The 13,013-nt window shown below is 39.2% G+C and overlaps 1 long non-coding RNA gene across 1 annotated transcript in view; it reads left to right on the top strand.

Annotated features, from left to right (window-relative positions):
- Nucleotides 1–12,748, top strand: part of LOC146401097 (uncharacterized) — a 145,185-nt gene extending 132,437 nt beyond the window's left edge. Inside the window, exon 4 of the long non-coding RNA XR_014813571.1 lies at nt 9,919–12,748. This is a non-coding gene — a long non-coding RNA (uncharacterized LOC146401097). The remainder of the gene's footprint in view (nt 1–9,918) is intronic.
- Nucleotides 12,749–13,013: the final 265 nt, after the last annotated feature.

The raw sequence follows: 13,013 nt of genomic DNA on the forward strand, positions 1-13,013 counted from the left end.
TTCAATGAATACAGAGTCCAGTGAATATTACTCTCTAAAGAAAACTCCTCCTATAAATGAAAATGTTCACCCCCCCCACCATGGATTCAGTTACCATTTTGAAAACAAATTCTCATTATAAGTACCAAACCAGATCGGTCTTACAATGAGTGAGAACTGGTGTAGGAAATGAATGACTCACGCAGAATTATATCCGTCAAGAAAAACCACATTAATGTTTCATTATACATGAGACATGATAAAATTCCCTATGCCTTCAGGAGGTATGATTGAAAGGCCATTTCTTCCTTGAGATCCTGGTGATGTGCTATCTGTAGAGAAGATCTCCAAAAAAATTCCCTGTTGGGCTTTTAATCTTATCTCATTCCATCGAGACCTAAAGGCTTTCATTCTTTTTAACCCGTAAATTTAAAATTAAAACTTGTATGAATCAGCTTATTATAATGTCTTGCTCTGGGAGAATTAATATAATTTCTTTCTACCTCTTCTTTGCATTATATTTTAATGTTAAGAAATCTTAAATGGTTTCCTATTGTATGTACATAAAACTCTTTAATATACTGAATTACACACTCATTTTAAATATCAAACAGTTGTAGAATTAATCCCAAACCTATTTTACATGGTAATAGACCGCATGCTTTTAATCATTGCACCTCTTTTAATCAGTGCATAGGCTCCCTGAATAATTATATATTGTAGCTACACACAAGAAATACATAATATTTTCAATTTATTGGTTGTCTCGTATACCTATTTGACTTAATTATTAATAAAATATTGTAAGGAAATTTAACATCTTTGGGTTCTTTTAACCTCTATACTTATTCAAAAAGATTTGATGCTATTTGACTTTTTCTTTTATTTAATATTATAAAGATGGCATTTAGTGGAACCAAATTGTTTTAATGCTGTCTTAAATAGTTTCTGCAATATACCTAAACAATTTCTGCCTTTTTTTTTTGGTCTTCTTAGGGCCGCACCCATGCATATGGAAAGTCCCAGGCTAGGGGTCAAATCAGAGCTATAGCTGATGGCCTGCACCACAGCTCAGGGCAACGCCAGATCCTTAACCCACCAAGCAAGTCCAGGGATTGAACCTGCATCTTCATGGATACTACTTGGGTTCATTACCACTGAGCCACAAGGGGAACTCCAACAATTTCTGCTTAATAACGAATTAACTCATGTTAAGGATGCATTATGATAATTCATTAAAGCTGTCATCTCTCACCTTGCATATAGGCACCTATAATTTGAGATTGGATGGGGGAGCAACTTGACATTATCTAGCAATGTTGAAGACAAGCGTAACCTATAGCTTCACAAACTCATTTCCAGATTTATGGCCTAGAGAGGCTATCTACAAACTCTGCCGTCTCAGAAGCCCCTTATATTCTTAAAAATTATAGAGAATCCCAAACAGTTCTTGCTTATATGGGTTATACCTACCATATTAGAACTTAAAGCTGAAAAATTAATTTATTTAGAAACAAGGACAACGAATCTATTACATGTTAACATAAATCACCTTTTAAAATAATTCTATTTTCCAGAACACACATGTACAAGAATAAAAGTGACTTTTTTTTTAAACTTACACATCTCTTTCAGATATGGCTTTGTAGAAGATAAGTGGATTCTCAGCTCTCCAGCATTCAGTCTGCTGCACTATGTTGTTTTGTTGATGCATATGAAGAAACTCTAGCTTCCCATAGATATATAGCTGGAGAGGAAAGTATTATTTTAATAGCTGTCTCAGATAATTATGGATGTTCTTTTTTGATATCACATCGAAACTTAACATACATTAATTTCCGAAAGGATAGTAGTCATGGGAAATTTGAAACAATATTAGGAAATATTTTGTGTTACAATGCATTGGCCTAACTTACCCTGTTAGGGCCTCTTTGACTCCTACATTATTTGTAACATCATGTATTAGTCATCTGCAAAATATTGGTTCACTGAGTTATATAGATATTCCAAACATTGATACATTTGTTATACTATAACAGTCACTAATATCATCACAGATCTTATCAGAAAAAAACTTTAGATATTAAGGAGATGTCAAACTCATGGTGGCAGATATACGTTTTCCAAAATTTTAAATATTATTTGCATTCTCAAGTTTTAGTGTGGGCAGCAAAGGCTGTCAGGTGTTTTTCTCAAGGTCACAACCTCAGTTTGTTCAGATACTGAAGTTGGCAAATATCTGAGTCTGAATTAGTTATACTTTCAAGTGAAGTGACTTTCCATGAAAAGACTGTCTGGCTCAGTTCTCATATTAGACAATCATGTAAGTGCTTTTCCTTGAGGTGAGCAAACATCCTACTTCATTTGCAGCAGAAATGCTTCATGCTTCTTCCCATTTCATCACACAGAATATTAAAAAGATGTGTACTCAGTGGTCTAGATCTAAAAAATTAACATTTATTAATAATAATAAAATTAATAATAATGGAAAATAAAATTCATGTATAAAATCAAAGTTAAATCAAGACATTTTAGGATTTCCCGCTGTGGCTCAGCGGTAACAAACCTGATTAGTATCCATGAGGATGTGAGTTCGATCCCTGGCCTTAGTCGGTTAAGGATCCAGCGTAGCTGTGAGCTGTGGTGTAGGTCGAAGTTGGCAGCTCGGATCCCATGTTGCTGTGGCTGTGGTTTAGACCGGCAGCTGCAGTTCCTATTAGACCCCTAGCCTGGGACCTTCCATATGCCGTATGCTGCAGGTGTGGCCCTGAAAGCAAAACAACAACAACAACAGCAAAAACACATTTTAAAAATAAATTGCATTAAAACCCCCACACTGCATAGTGTGAGAAAGACAATGACAACTAGTACTCGTTGCCGTCACTCCCTTGATGAAGACCTGGAGGTGTGACCCACCATGACCTTTGTAACTTCAGGACAAATGTCAACACTGTGACAAGGGCAAATAATATCTTAATGTTATCATGAAAATAATTGTGCCTTTATGAACTCTTCAGGACCCTCCAGGGATCTGTGAACTATAATTTGAGGATTACGGCCCTAGAGAAACTCTTGTTCATGTATATAAAAGGAGACCTAAAAAATGACGGTCACTGGAGTATTATGTAATAGCCAAGAAAAAGAGAAAGTGATCAAAGTGGCACTGACAGGAGAATGAATGAATCTGTATGAATGAATGAATGAGAAAATGTATATACAGAGAGAGAAAGAGAGAAGAGGGAGAGAGAACATAGTACAATATTAACAGTTTGGTAATTTGGATGAAGGAATTTTGCAATTCCTTTATAGAGTTCTTCCATAGTTTCTATAAGTTTGAAGTATTGCACTGTAAAAAATATATTAATTGGAAAACAAAACCAGACAATCTAGGGATATGTATTTCCTAGCAACATGGGGAATAAGGCATATTGCAGTTACTGTATCTGCATTATTTGCATGCTTCTCTGCAGTAATGAACAAGGAAAGAAGTGTCGAGATCAGCAGAGATGCAATTCATAAAATTGAACTTTAAAGGTCCACTATTAAGAATTGTTACCTCAGAGGCTGAGGATACACCTCAGTGAACATAGCCTGGACACACGGAGGGAGTCAGCCTCGCAGGAACTTTTAGGGTGTCGGTGTGAATCATCAGCTAGCATAGAGTCATAATAATGGCAAAAGGAAAAATTTCACCGAGCCCAAAGCACTCAAGGTTTCGTTAAATGAGGAACCACTTTGTGGCTATATGGAAAGATTATTTCCAGCCGTAACTTGCATTTACATTTAGATTTAAATTTACCATTTAATGAATTGTTTATAATTTGTTTCTAGGTATGATTTCAGTAATTCTCAACTTGCAACTTTTTGATGTGTGACGTTTTATGCTAAAATAAGCCTATGAAATATTGCTATGAAATATCTGACCAACATGAACTCAACCAACATTTGCATTCAAGACCCAGTTCAAAAGAGTGGGCAGATCAAGTAAACAGCGTCTTTTACGGAGAGTAGCCTGGACATGGCTTGTTTTCTTTGTATTTCCTAGATATACTTCTGATGACCGCCTGCCCACATTCCGCGTGGAAGCTGCCCACCCATGGACGCAATACATGGAGGGCTGGGGGTGGGGGGGTAGTGGTTTGTACCATGTGATCTCTCCCACCTGGACCAGGGATGGGCACCTGACTCACCAATCTATAATTTGACCATAAGTCTATTGATTACTCAAGTAAGCTGTATCATCAGATATTTAAATCTCCCTCTCTCTCCAGTAATTTGAATTGAACAGGAAAAATACTAAGATTGGAACTGAGGGGTACATTCAGAGAAGCTGTAAGATAAAACCCATAGCAGTTATGTGTAAGTCAAAGCTATAACGGAATGGAAACTATCACAAGACAGAAGTCAGGTGGCAAAAAAGAGAATAGATCAAATGTGCCAAGAGAAACAGAGACCTTATGAAACAGGGAGAGACCATGTGGTCCTTGAAAAAGATGATAGAAAACAGCCTGTCTCCAGAGTGGTCAACATTTCTGATGCTTTTTAAGCCTCCTCCAGTTCCAGTATCCTTACTGAGTGGGTTTATGTCCAGACAACCGAGTAAGTCTGACAGTGTACCACTGACCCCGAAAAGACCATTGAGTTAATTTGTGGTTTAAAATTTATATGTAAAAAACAGCATGTTATTTACACTCATACATTATTTAAAGGGCATATGTACCTATGATATTTTTTATGCCTGAAATAGCAAAAATCTAGAAAAAGCAGCTTTTAAAATATATAGAATGAAGTGATGATTAGGAGAGATGTGGACCCTCCTGCTTTAAAAAGAGACACTAAAAAGGAAGTGGCTGTTTATCTAGTTTCTGGGAAAATAACTAAATCCTGGGTTTTGTTTGTTCAGCTGAATGATTAGAGCAAAGCTTGCTACTGCAATCGGACCAAGGATTGTCTTCTCGGAACATTAGCAGTCGCTTCACTCCAGATGCTGTCATGAGCCTTGTAGGAACTTTGGGTTGGAAGGATTGTCCCCTTCTTTCCAAACAAATTAAGCCAGTATTTCACGTTAAAATGCTAGAAATAATGCTAGTAACAACCATGTTTTACCTTTAGGCAGTTTGAAAATAGTAACTTCAAACCTGAAATACATTCTGAGAAGGGAATTGACTTATGCAGTGTCACTATTAATAAACAATTTCTGTAACTTTAAATGCAGCCCTCACATCACTGTTTATGCAATATAGTAGCAACCTCTTAACATCCCAAACACACTAGGTCATAACTGATTCAGGCTTCCGACAACCCTATGAGATAGATACTCTTGTTTCTCTCATTAGGAGATGAAAAAAAGGTTATGTATCTCCCCAAGGCCACAGTGATTGAGGAGGGTGAAATAGGAATTGAACCCAGGCAGCTGGGCCTGATGCTACAATTGCTACTACATTGTATTTTACATACATGGGTATTTGATCCATTCAACTACTAATAAGTTGGATAGTTCATTTCCTTATGTTCTTCCACATGCATGTTGGTCTTAAGTGTGGCTGGTAAAGAATATCCATTGCAGTGGTTATTTTGTAGAATCATAAGCAGGTAAGTACTTAAGTTCTTTTCTCCTAATGAAACAAAGAATCAAGAAAAAATATAGTTATTTTTTATTTGACAACTTTTATGGATTTATAATGAAAGCCCCAAATTTACCTAATAGTCAGAAATATTATGAGATTTTTACGTTACAAACAAATAGGATAGTGTCCAGTCACTCATCCAGAAGTTGGGAGTCTTCCATTCTCACCTGTGAAGTCTTGATACTTGTTTCCCCACATCTCTAATACTAAGATATTAAGATACTTAGTAATTCTAATGTGCTTAACTATCACATGTCTCCAAGATAAATTATAAAGCTTAAGGCTGAACACCCTTTCTCTTTTTCTGCATTTATGGGACTTGGTGCGAACGTATTCATCAAGAGTTATTAACAACAATCTTCTGGCACTTTTAATAGCTCATGACAATAATAGCTGTGATCTGAGGCATAGTGTTTCCAGTCACTGTGCTGAGTGCTTTGGCTCCCTCATGTCATTGAATCTTTGCAACACCTCTGTAATGCAGGCATTAACTACCCTCATTTTACAGAGGAGGAAACTGATGCTCCATTAAGTGTCAATCTCAGGATTCTACACCCTGTGATCTTCACCTTTCAGACAGTATGGCTTCTTTCTCCCACTGTTCTTGGTTTTACGTTTTCATCTGGAACCGTTTTTCTTCAGCCTAAAACATTGCTTTACTATTTCTTATAGTACAGGAGCAGTTCAAATCCTTATAGTTCAAATTGTCTCACCTTTTCTTTTGCTTATTGTTCAAAATGACTGTATTTTATTTTTGCAGTGTATTCTGCTGGATGTAGAATTCTAGGTTGACAGCTTTCTTTTTTTCTTTTTCCAGAACGTAAATGATGCTATTCCATTATCTTCTGGCTTGCGTTGTTTTTGTGATGTCTGAGAGCATCTTTGTCCCTCTGTACACAGGGTGGCTTAAACTTTATTTCTCTGTATTATTTGATTATGAAAAGCTTCATTGTGGTTTTCTTTGTGATATCCTGCTTAGGACTCATTGAAAATTTAAACACGTGGGGTTGCTGTTTTCATCAAGTTTGGGAGAAAAAATTGCCTCTTATTTCTTCAAAAACTTCTCCCCTAATTTTTTCCCTGTCTTTCCTTCTGAGGCTCCAGCTGTGTGTCTGATTGTTTAAATGGCCCCACACATCTCTGAGGTTTAGCTAACTTTCTTCTTGCTAGTTTTTTTTCCCCCCTTTGAGCTTCCTTTTGGGTAACTTGAATTGCTATGTCTACAAGTTCATTGGCATTTTTGTCTTCTGTGCTTATATTTATGTTAAGCTCACCTAATGCACTTTTACTATACAAAAATAATGTCTCTGTTTGTATGTAGTAGTTTTCCTCCTTGTCATGTTTGTTTGTCTTTGGCCACATTTATAAGTAACACCTGTTGAAATTTCTTTGTCTCCGACTCTGGTTTTGTGTTTATCAACTGATGGCTCTCCTAGTTTCAGGTTCCATGTTCCTGCTTCTGAGGGTATGTGTAGTCATTTTTGATTGGGGGTTGAAGATCATGAACTTGACATTGCTAAGTGTCTGGCTTTTATTGTCTTCTTTTAAAGGGTACTGGGCTTTGTTCTGGTGGGCAGTTAAGTCATCTGCTGTTCCATTTGATCCTTCTGAGGATTGTTTAAAGTTTTGATAGAGAAAATTTAGAGTAGCTCATACTCTGAGGCTGGTTTAGTCCTACTGCTAAGGCAGGGCTCTTTTGGGGTATGTACCGAATGCCCCAGACATTCAGTGAGGGCTGTCCATTCTGGCTTGTCAGAACTCCCTCATCTCCCATGTCGGCATGAGCCCTGGCAGTTGTTTGGCTGCTGACAGCACCCTGGTGGTGGACAGTCTGACTTTATGGAATTTCATCCTGCACACGCCTAGCTTAATGTTCAGCAACAAGCTGGAGAGGGTGCTTACAAGCATTCTGGAAATTTCTTTTTCTGGATAGCTCCCTCTTTTCTAGTACTCTGACCCACAAATTGTAGCTCTCTCAGCCCGCCTGAACTTCAGTGATTGTCTTTTCAACTCAAAGAGGTCATGAGCATCTACTCATCTTCCCCCTCCTGGTACTTCAGTCTGGAAAGTGCCCCCGGAGGAACTCCAGGGAAATTGCTGGGCTCAGTTGATTGACTCCCTTTCTCTCAGAATCGCAGTCAGATGCTGACTGCTGTCAATACCTGAAACATATATACAAGTACCCATATGTTATCACGTTCTATAGTCATCTATAACAGAAAGGAAAATCCAGAATGCTGGTCAGAGATTTCTTTTCAAGATGACATATGGATATATATGCCATCTCTTTAGAAGTAAATCCATTGAGAAAAGTGAATTACTTAATGTAAATGTGTATTCTGAGACTAAAGAAAACATATTAGAAAATGAGATGTGTCTAATCTTTTTACTGTTAATAAATAATAATGGCCAAAGTAAAAATAAACTCTTCTAAGAGCGGAAGCTGTCAGGAATCAGAATTTTTTCAGCATTAACCTATTTTTCCTTGGGTTTCAAAGGACTGTATTTTCAAGAAAGAAGAAAAGCCATCTAAATTCTTTTACATACTAGTAAGCTTGACATTCCTACCCATGGGAATCTGATGATAGCTGGGTTGAACAGTGTGAGAAAAATTCTCTTCTTTGGGCATACTATTAGAAGGAAAAAAAAAATTAGTTTTGGCTTTGTTTTGTTCCTCGCATAGAATGTGGGCTCAGGATTTTGTTTATTTATTCAAGTTTTATTTTAATGCTCTTTGTCACTGGCTAGACCTTGGGGGGGTGGGGTAGGGTGGGAGTTGAGCTACCATATTTTAAAAACACTAATATGATGGAACCTAAAGAATTTCTGATTCAAAACTACTTATCTGGAGTTTCCGTCGTGTCGCAGTGGTTAACGAACCCGACCAGGAACCATGAGGTTGCGGGTTCGGTCCCTGCCCTTGCTCATTGGGTTAAAGATCAGGCATTGCCGTGAGCTGTGGTGTAGGTGCAGACGCGGCTCAGATCCTGTGCTGCTGTGGCTCTGGCGTAGGCTGGTGGCTACGGCTCCAATTCGACCCCTAGCCTGGGAACCTCCATATGCCGTGGGAGCAGCCCCAGAAAAGGCAAAAAAAACACCCAAACCAAACCAAAACAAAACAAAACAAAAAAAAAAACCTGCTTATCTTCCAACCTAATAGCTGTAACTGTATTTTGTCCTCAGCAGTTCCCTGACTTCTTTTTTTCCTAAAGAACTGCTGATTTCAGCAGGTAGTGGCCTCTTTCCCTAAGCTACCTCTTGGAATGGGAAGTGGAGTCCATCTTCCTTTATCCTTTCTCGTTTCCTATAATCCACCCATTTAAAGGAGTCAAAATAATGTTTTGTCCTTTCTGCATAAAAATGGTGTTGATTCCTCTTCATCAATAGGATGTGCTCTTTGGGCTGTTTTCCTGGGCTTGGCAGGGCCTGCGCTTCCCCTGCCCCAACAGTCTTTCTGGAGTTCCTGGAGGTCAATGGATATTGTTGGGATGCATCTGGCTACTTCAGAATTCTATGAAAATTTTGGAAGCTACCTCAGAATCCTGCCAAATTTGCCTACCAAAATGGGCAATGGTATCTAATTTTTCCAAAATATTTTATTCATCTACTTATGTGTGTGTATCCATGAAAAAAAAATCTTTTATAAGGCACATCCCAAGATACTAGCCATCGTTATCACTGGGCAGGTGAGAGAGCAAATATTTATCTTTATCTTCTTTCTTAGCTGTATTTAACATTCCTATATAGATGCATATGAAAGAAGAGGAGTCATTTAAAAAGATTTAATTAGTAACATTAAAATGATAACTCCACATGATAAAGCACAAACACAGAGAAAAATGCTGATGGTCTTTCCTAGGTTATTGACTTTCTAACCAGTTGCATTAACTTGACTTAATATTTATTTAAGGCAGAGGCACTTAATGCAGGGGTAAATGTGGAGCACTTGTCTATGCTTTCTTTGAGAACACCCAAAATGGAAAGGTAGAGAAATTGACGGGAACACTCATTATGGATCTCAAAGGGAGGGTGCTTCCTCCCTGCATGAATTACTGATTAAAAAAAATTACAGAAGAAGCATGACATTGCTCCTGACAGCATTGAAATTTGTTTTAATGGGGGTATGACCTAAAATGAACTTTTGATACCTGATCGTGATGATGGGCTGTTTATTTATTTCTTCTCCTTCATTTCCAGCAGCGAAGATGATTAATGTACCTACCTTTGTGGTGATGGCCTCTGTGGACCAGGTGCGTCCTTGAAGGACATTCAGTGTTTTAAAGTGCTGATACACCTCCTTTCTTCCTTCCAGGCTGTCTGGGGAAGAACACCAGCGGGAACCCATGAGAACAGCCTTCCAGCCTTTGTGGGAGGAAAATGGCCAAATTGAGAAGCTTAGAAAATCTGTCTCAGGTGAGAAAATTTTCAAGTGATCTAGGCAGCGTACGCACTGGCATCCACCATGTCCAGGTAGAATGGTGCCGTATTATGGTGGGCAGCTGCCTTAGGGATGGAGGCTTTTCACAAAGGTAAGTAAGCCAAAAAGCAACCAAGTTGTTTGTTTTGTTATAATTGTTTACTGTTGTGATAAAATACACCTAATGTGAAATTTACCACTTTAACCATTTTTAAGTGTCCAGTTCTGTAGTGTTAAGTATGTTCACCCTGTTGTGCACGCCATCTCCAGAACGTTTCGCCTTGCAACACTTACAAATACCCACTAAACAACAACACTCCATTTCTCCCAGGCCCCAGCCCCGAGCAACTAACTTTCCATTTCTCCCTCCCCAGCCGATGGCAACCATATCTCTACTTTCCGTTTTTGTAAATTTGTCTTCTCTGAGTAACTCCTATCGGTAAAACTCTGAATTATTTGTCTTTTTATGATTGGCTCGTTTCTCTTAGCATAATATCCTCAAGGCTCATCCATGTTGTAACATGTGAGGGTTTCTCTCCTTTTTAAGGCTCAGTGATATTCACTGTATGCGTATGCTACATTTTGCCTATCCATTTATCCATTGATGGGCACTTAGGCTGCTTCCACCTATTGGCTACTGTGAATAATCCTGCTGTGAACATTGGTGTGCAACTACCTCCTCCAGATTCTGTTTTAATTTCGGGAGGTATATACCCGGAAGTGGGATTGTTGGATTACGTGGTAATTCTATTTTTAATTTCTGGAGGAACTGCCGTATTGTTTTCCATGGTGTCTGCATCATTTTACATTCCCACCAGCTTGTCTGCTATCACTGGTGTTGTTATGCTTTATTATAATTTTCTGTAACTCTGACTACTATGGACTATAACTGTATTTTAAGTAACTTGAGAGCAGAGATGTTTTCTTAGAGCTTTAGGATATTTTGAAGAATTTGCACCCCTGTACCATAGTGCTGAGGACATGGCATGTGCTGAATACTTCTTGATACACCAATCATTCTGAAGGCCAGCCATTCTGTGTATGGTATATCACTGGGAGATAAATGTCAGAAACTTGGGAGTGGGGGTTTTGGTAGGCATATCGTGAAATATAGACCATTAAGCAATCCTTTAAGCCATTTAACCAATGTTATCATTTTGATGATGCATCCTGTGTTTCGCAGAGGTTACTTGAGTGGCAACAGTAGAGACAGGATGGGAATACTGAAGGACCTGGCAGACATTGGCCATCTGGCCACAGGACATGAGAGTAATAGTGGGCATATTCAGAAACAGCTCACATTGTGGGCATAAAGGAGAAAGAGCGGTCATTTTCAAACTCCACTGAACTTAGGGATTCTGAGTTGCCTTTTGAAATAAAGAACCCTGGACTCTACTCTCTGAGATTCCCTTTCAGTTGGGTTCTGTCTAAGCCTCAAAACCCCGCATTTTAATAAGTATCAGTGAAAACTAATTCATATGCTGTCAGGTGATAAAACCAACTTATGACTTTCTGTGTTAACATCGAGAAATGAATGGGAGCCTTAATCAATGACCTTCCCACGCTGTGCTGCCCTGTTGGGACCACTGCTGGGCAGGCTACTTCGTCATGTGGAGGACATGCTGCTTTAATAGATGCCCACGTTCCCACACCCAGTTCTCAGCTTATGCTGACTTACTCTCTGCAGAAACTGGTATGGTGGCTTTCTGTCTACTTACAGAGGTCAGCAATTTTGGAGAAAGCCCCCCTTTCAAGTTCTAGGAGGATGATTAAATGCAAGATACAGTTGAGTCCTTTCAAGGAAGGAACCCAGGTGGGGACCTTGATCATTAACCTAAATATCATCCAGGCTCCCTTACTCCTTGAGTTATAGGTGGACGTGATTCCCACCCAACATCACAGTCTGTGCAAGTCTGGCCCCTCCCTGATGAGTTGTGCCAGTTCCACGGTGTAATTCTTCCAGGGCCCTTTGTCTATGGGCCCTCTTGATTGGGATCTAGCCCAAGGAAGTACACACATTGGATCCCTTTAGAATTTTCAACAAGAAACCCACTCATGAACTTGGTGATGTTAATGGCTGAAAGTCCGTGGAGTCACAGAGAGGCATCACACTGCTGCATGGCCATTGTCCACTGCATTCTGCTTTTCCCATGCCATCTTCTGCCGCCTTTTGAAAAAGTCTTGCTCCCAGCATGTGCCCTCCCTGGGCATGCAGCTCCCTGGGAAAGGTAGTAAAGGCTGTCCACTCCCTGGGACTCTTGCCGTCTGTAGACCACCACCTCCATCAAAATTTAATCAACTTAACTTCTTCTACTTCATTACTAACAAATCCCTTGGGGGAGTATATTGCATTACTGGTTGTTTAATGTATTTTCCCAGGATCCAGGGTCTTGAGTCCAAGAACAAGCACCTAAACCCTGTAAAGATCCTGTGGATGATATGGCAAGGTTGTGCCCCCATCAGACTCTCTCAGTTTTCCTCAAACTCCTTCCCTCTCTTTTGCCTCAAACCAAGAATAGTTTCTAGTGATGCAGACTGTAGCTCACAGAATCATAGTATGTCTTTAGCCTGGAGTTGACTGCCCTGAACTGGAATCCAATGACCAAGAACCTCCTTGATTTGCCTCTCTTTAGGTTCATGCCCAAATCTTAGCAGTCTGTGTTTTTCACATTCAAATGGTAAATCACACTAAGAAACAGAGAGGAAGGAGAGGGTGTGCCCCAACAGTGGTTAATTTACATTATGGGTATTGATACTTTCAGCAGCATAAGTATCCTAATTCGTATCTTTGGACTTGACTCCCATAGGATTACTGGGTCTCTTAAGGTGAGAGGCTGGGATGATGGAAGAAGACTTGACTGGAAAGGAGTCTTAGCTCCTTCCAGAGACATGAACCTGTTCCATAAAATCGTCATCGCAGTCAGTGCCTAATTCGAAGTGAAAATAGAAGCAACATTTTTCTGACTAAAAATTGACTTTTATCTTCCTCT

Source organism: Sus scrofa, chromosome 8 (genome assembly GCF_054392235.1).
Source record: "Sus scrofa isolate SSC_HxYL_T2T_F1_AM1 chromosome 8, Sscrofa_HxYL_maternal_Yorkshire_Landrace_v2.0, whole genome shotgun sequence".
In the NCBI taxonomy this organism is placed as follows: Eukaryota; Metazoa; Chordata; class Mammalia; order Artiodactyla; family Suidae; genus Sus; species Sus scrofa.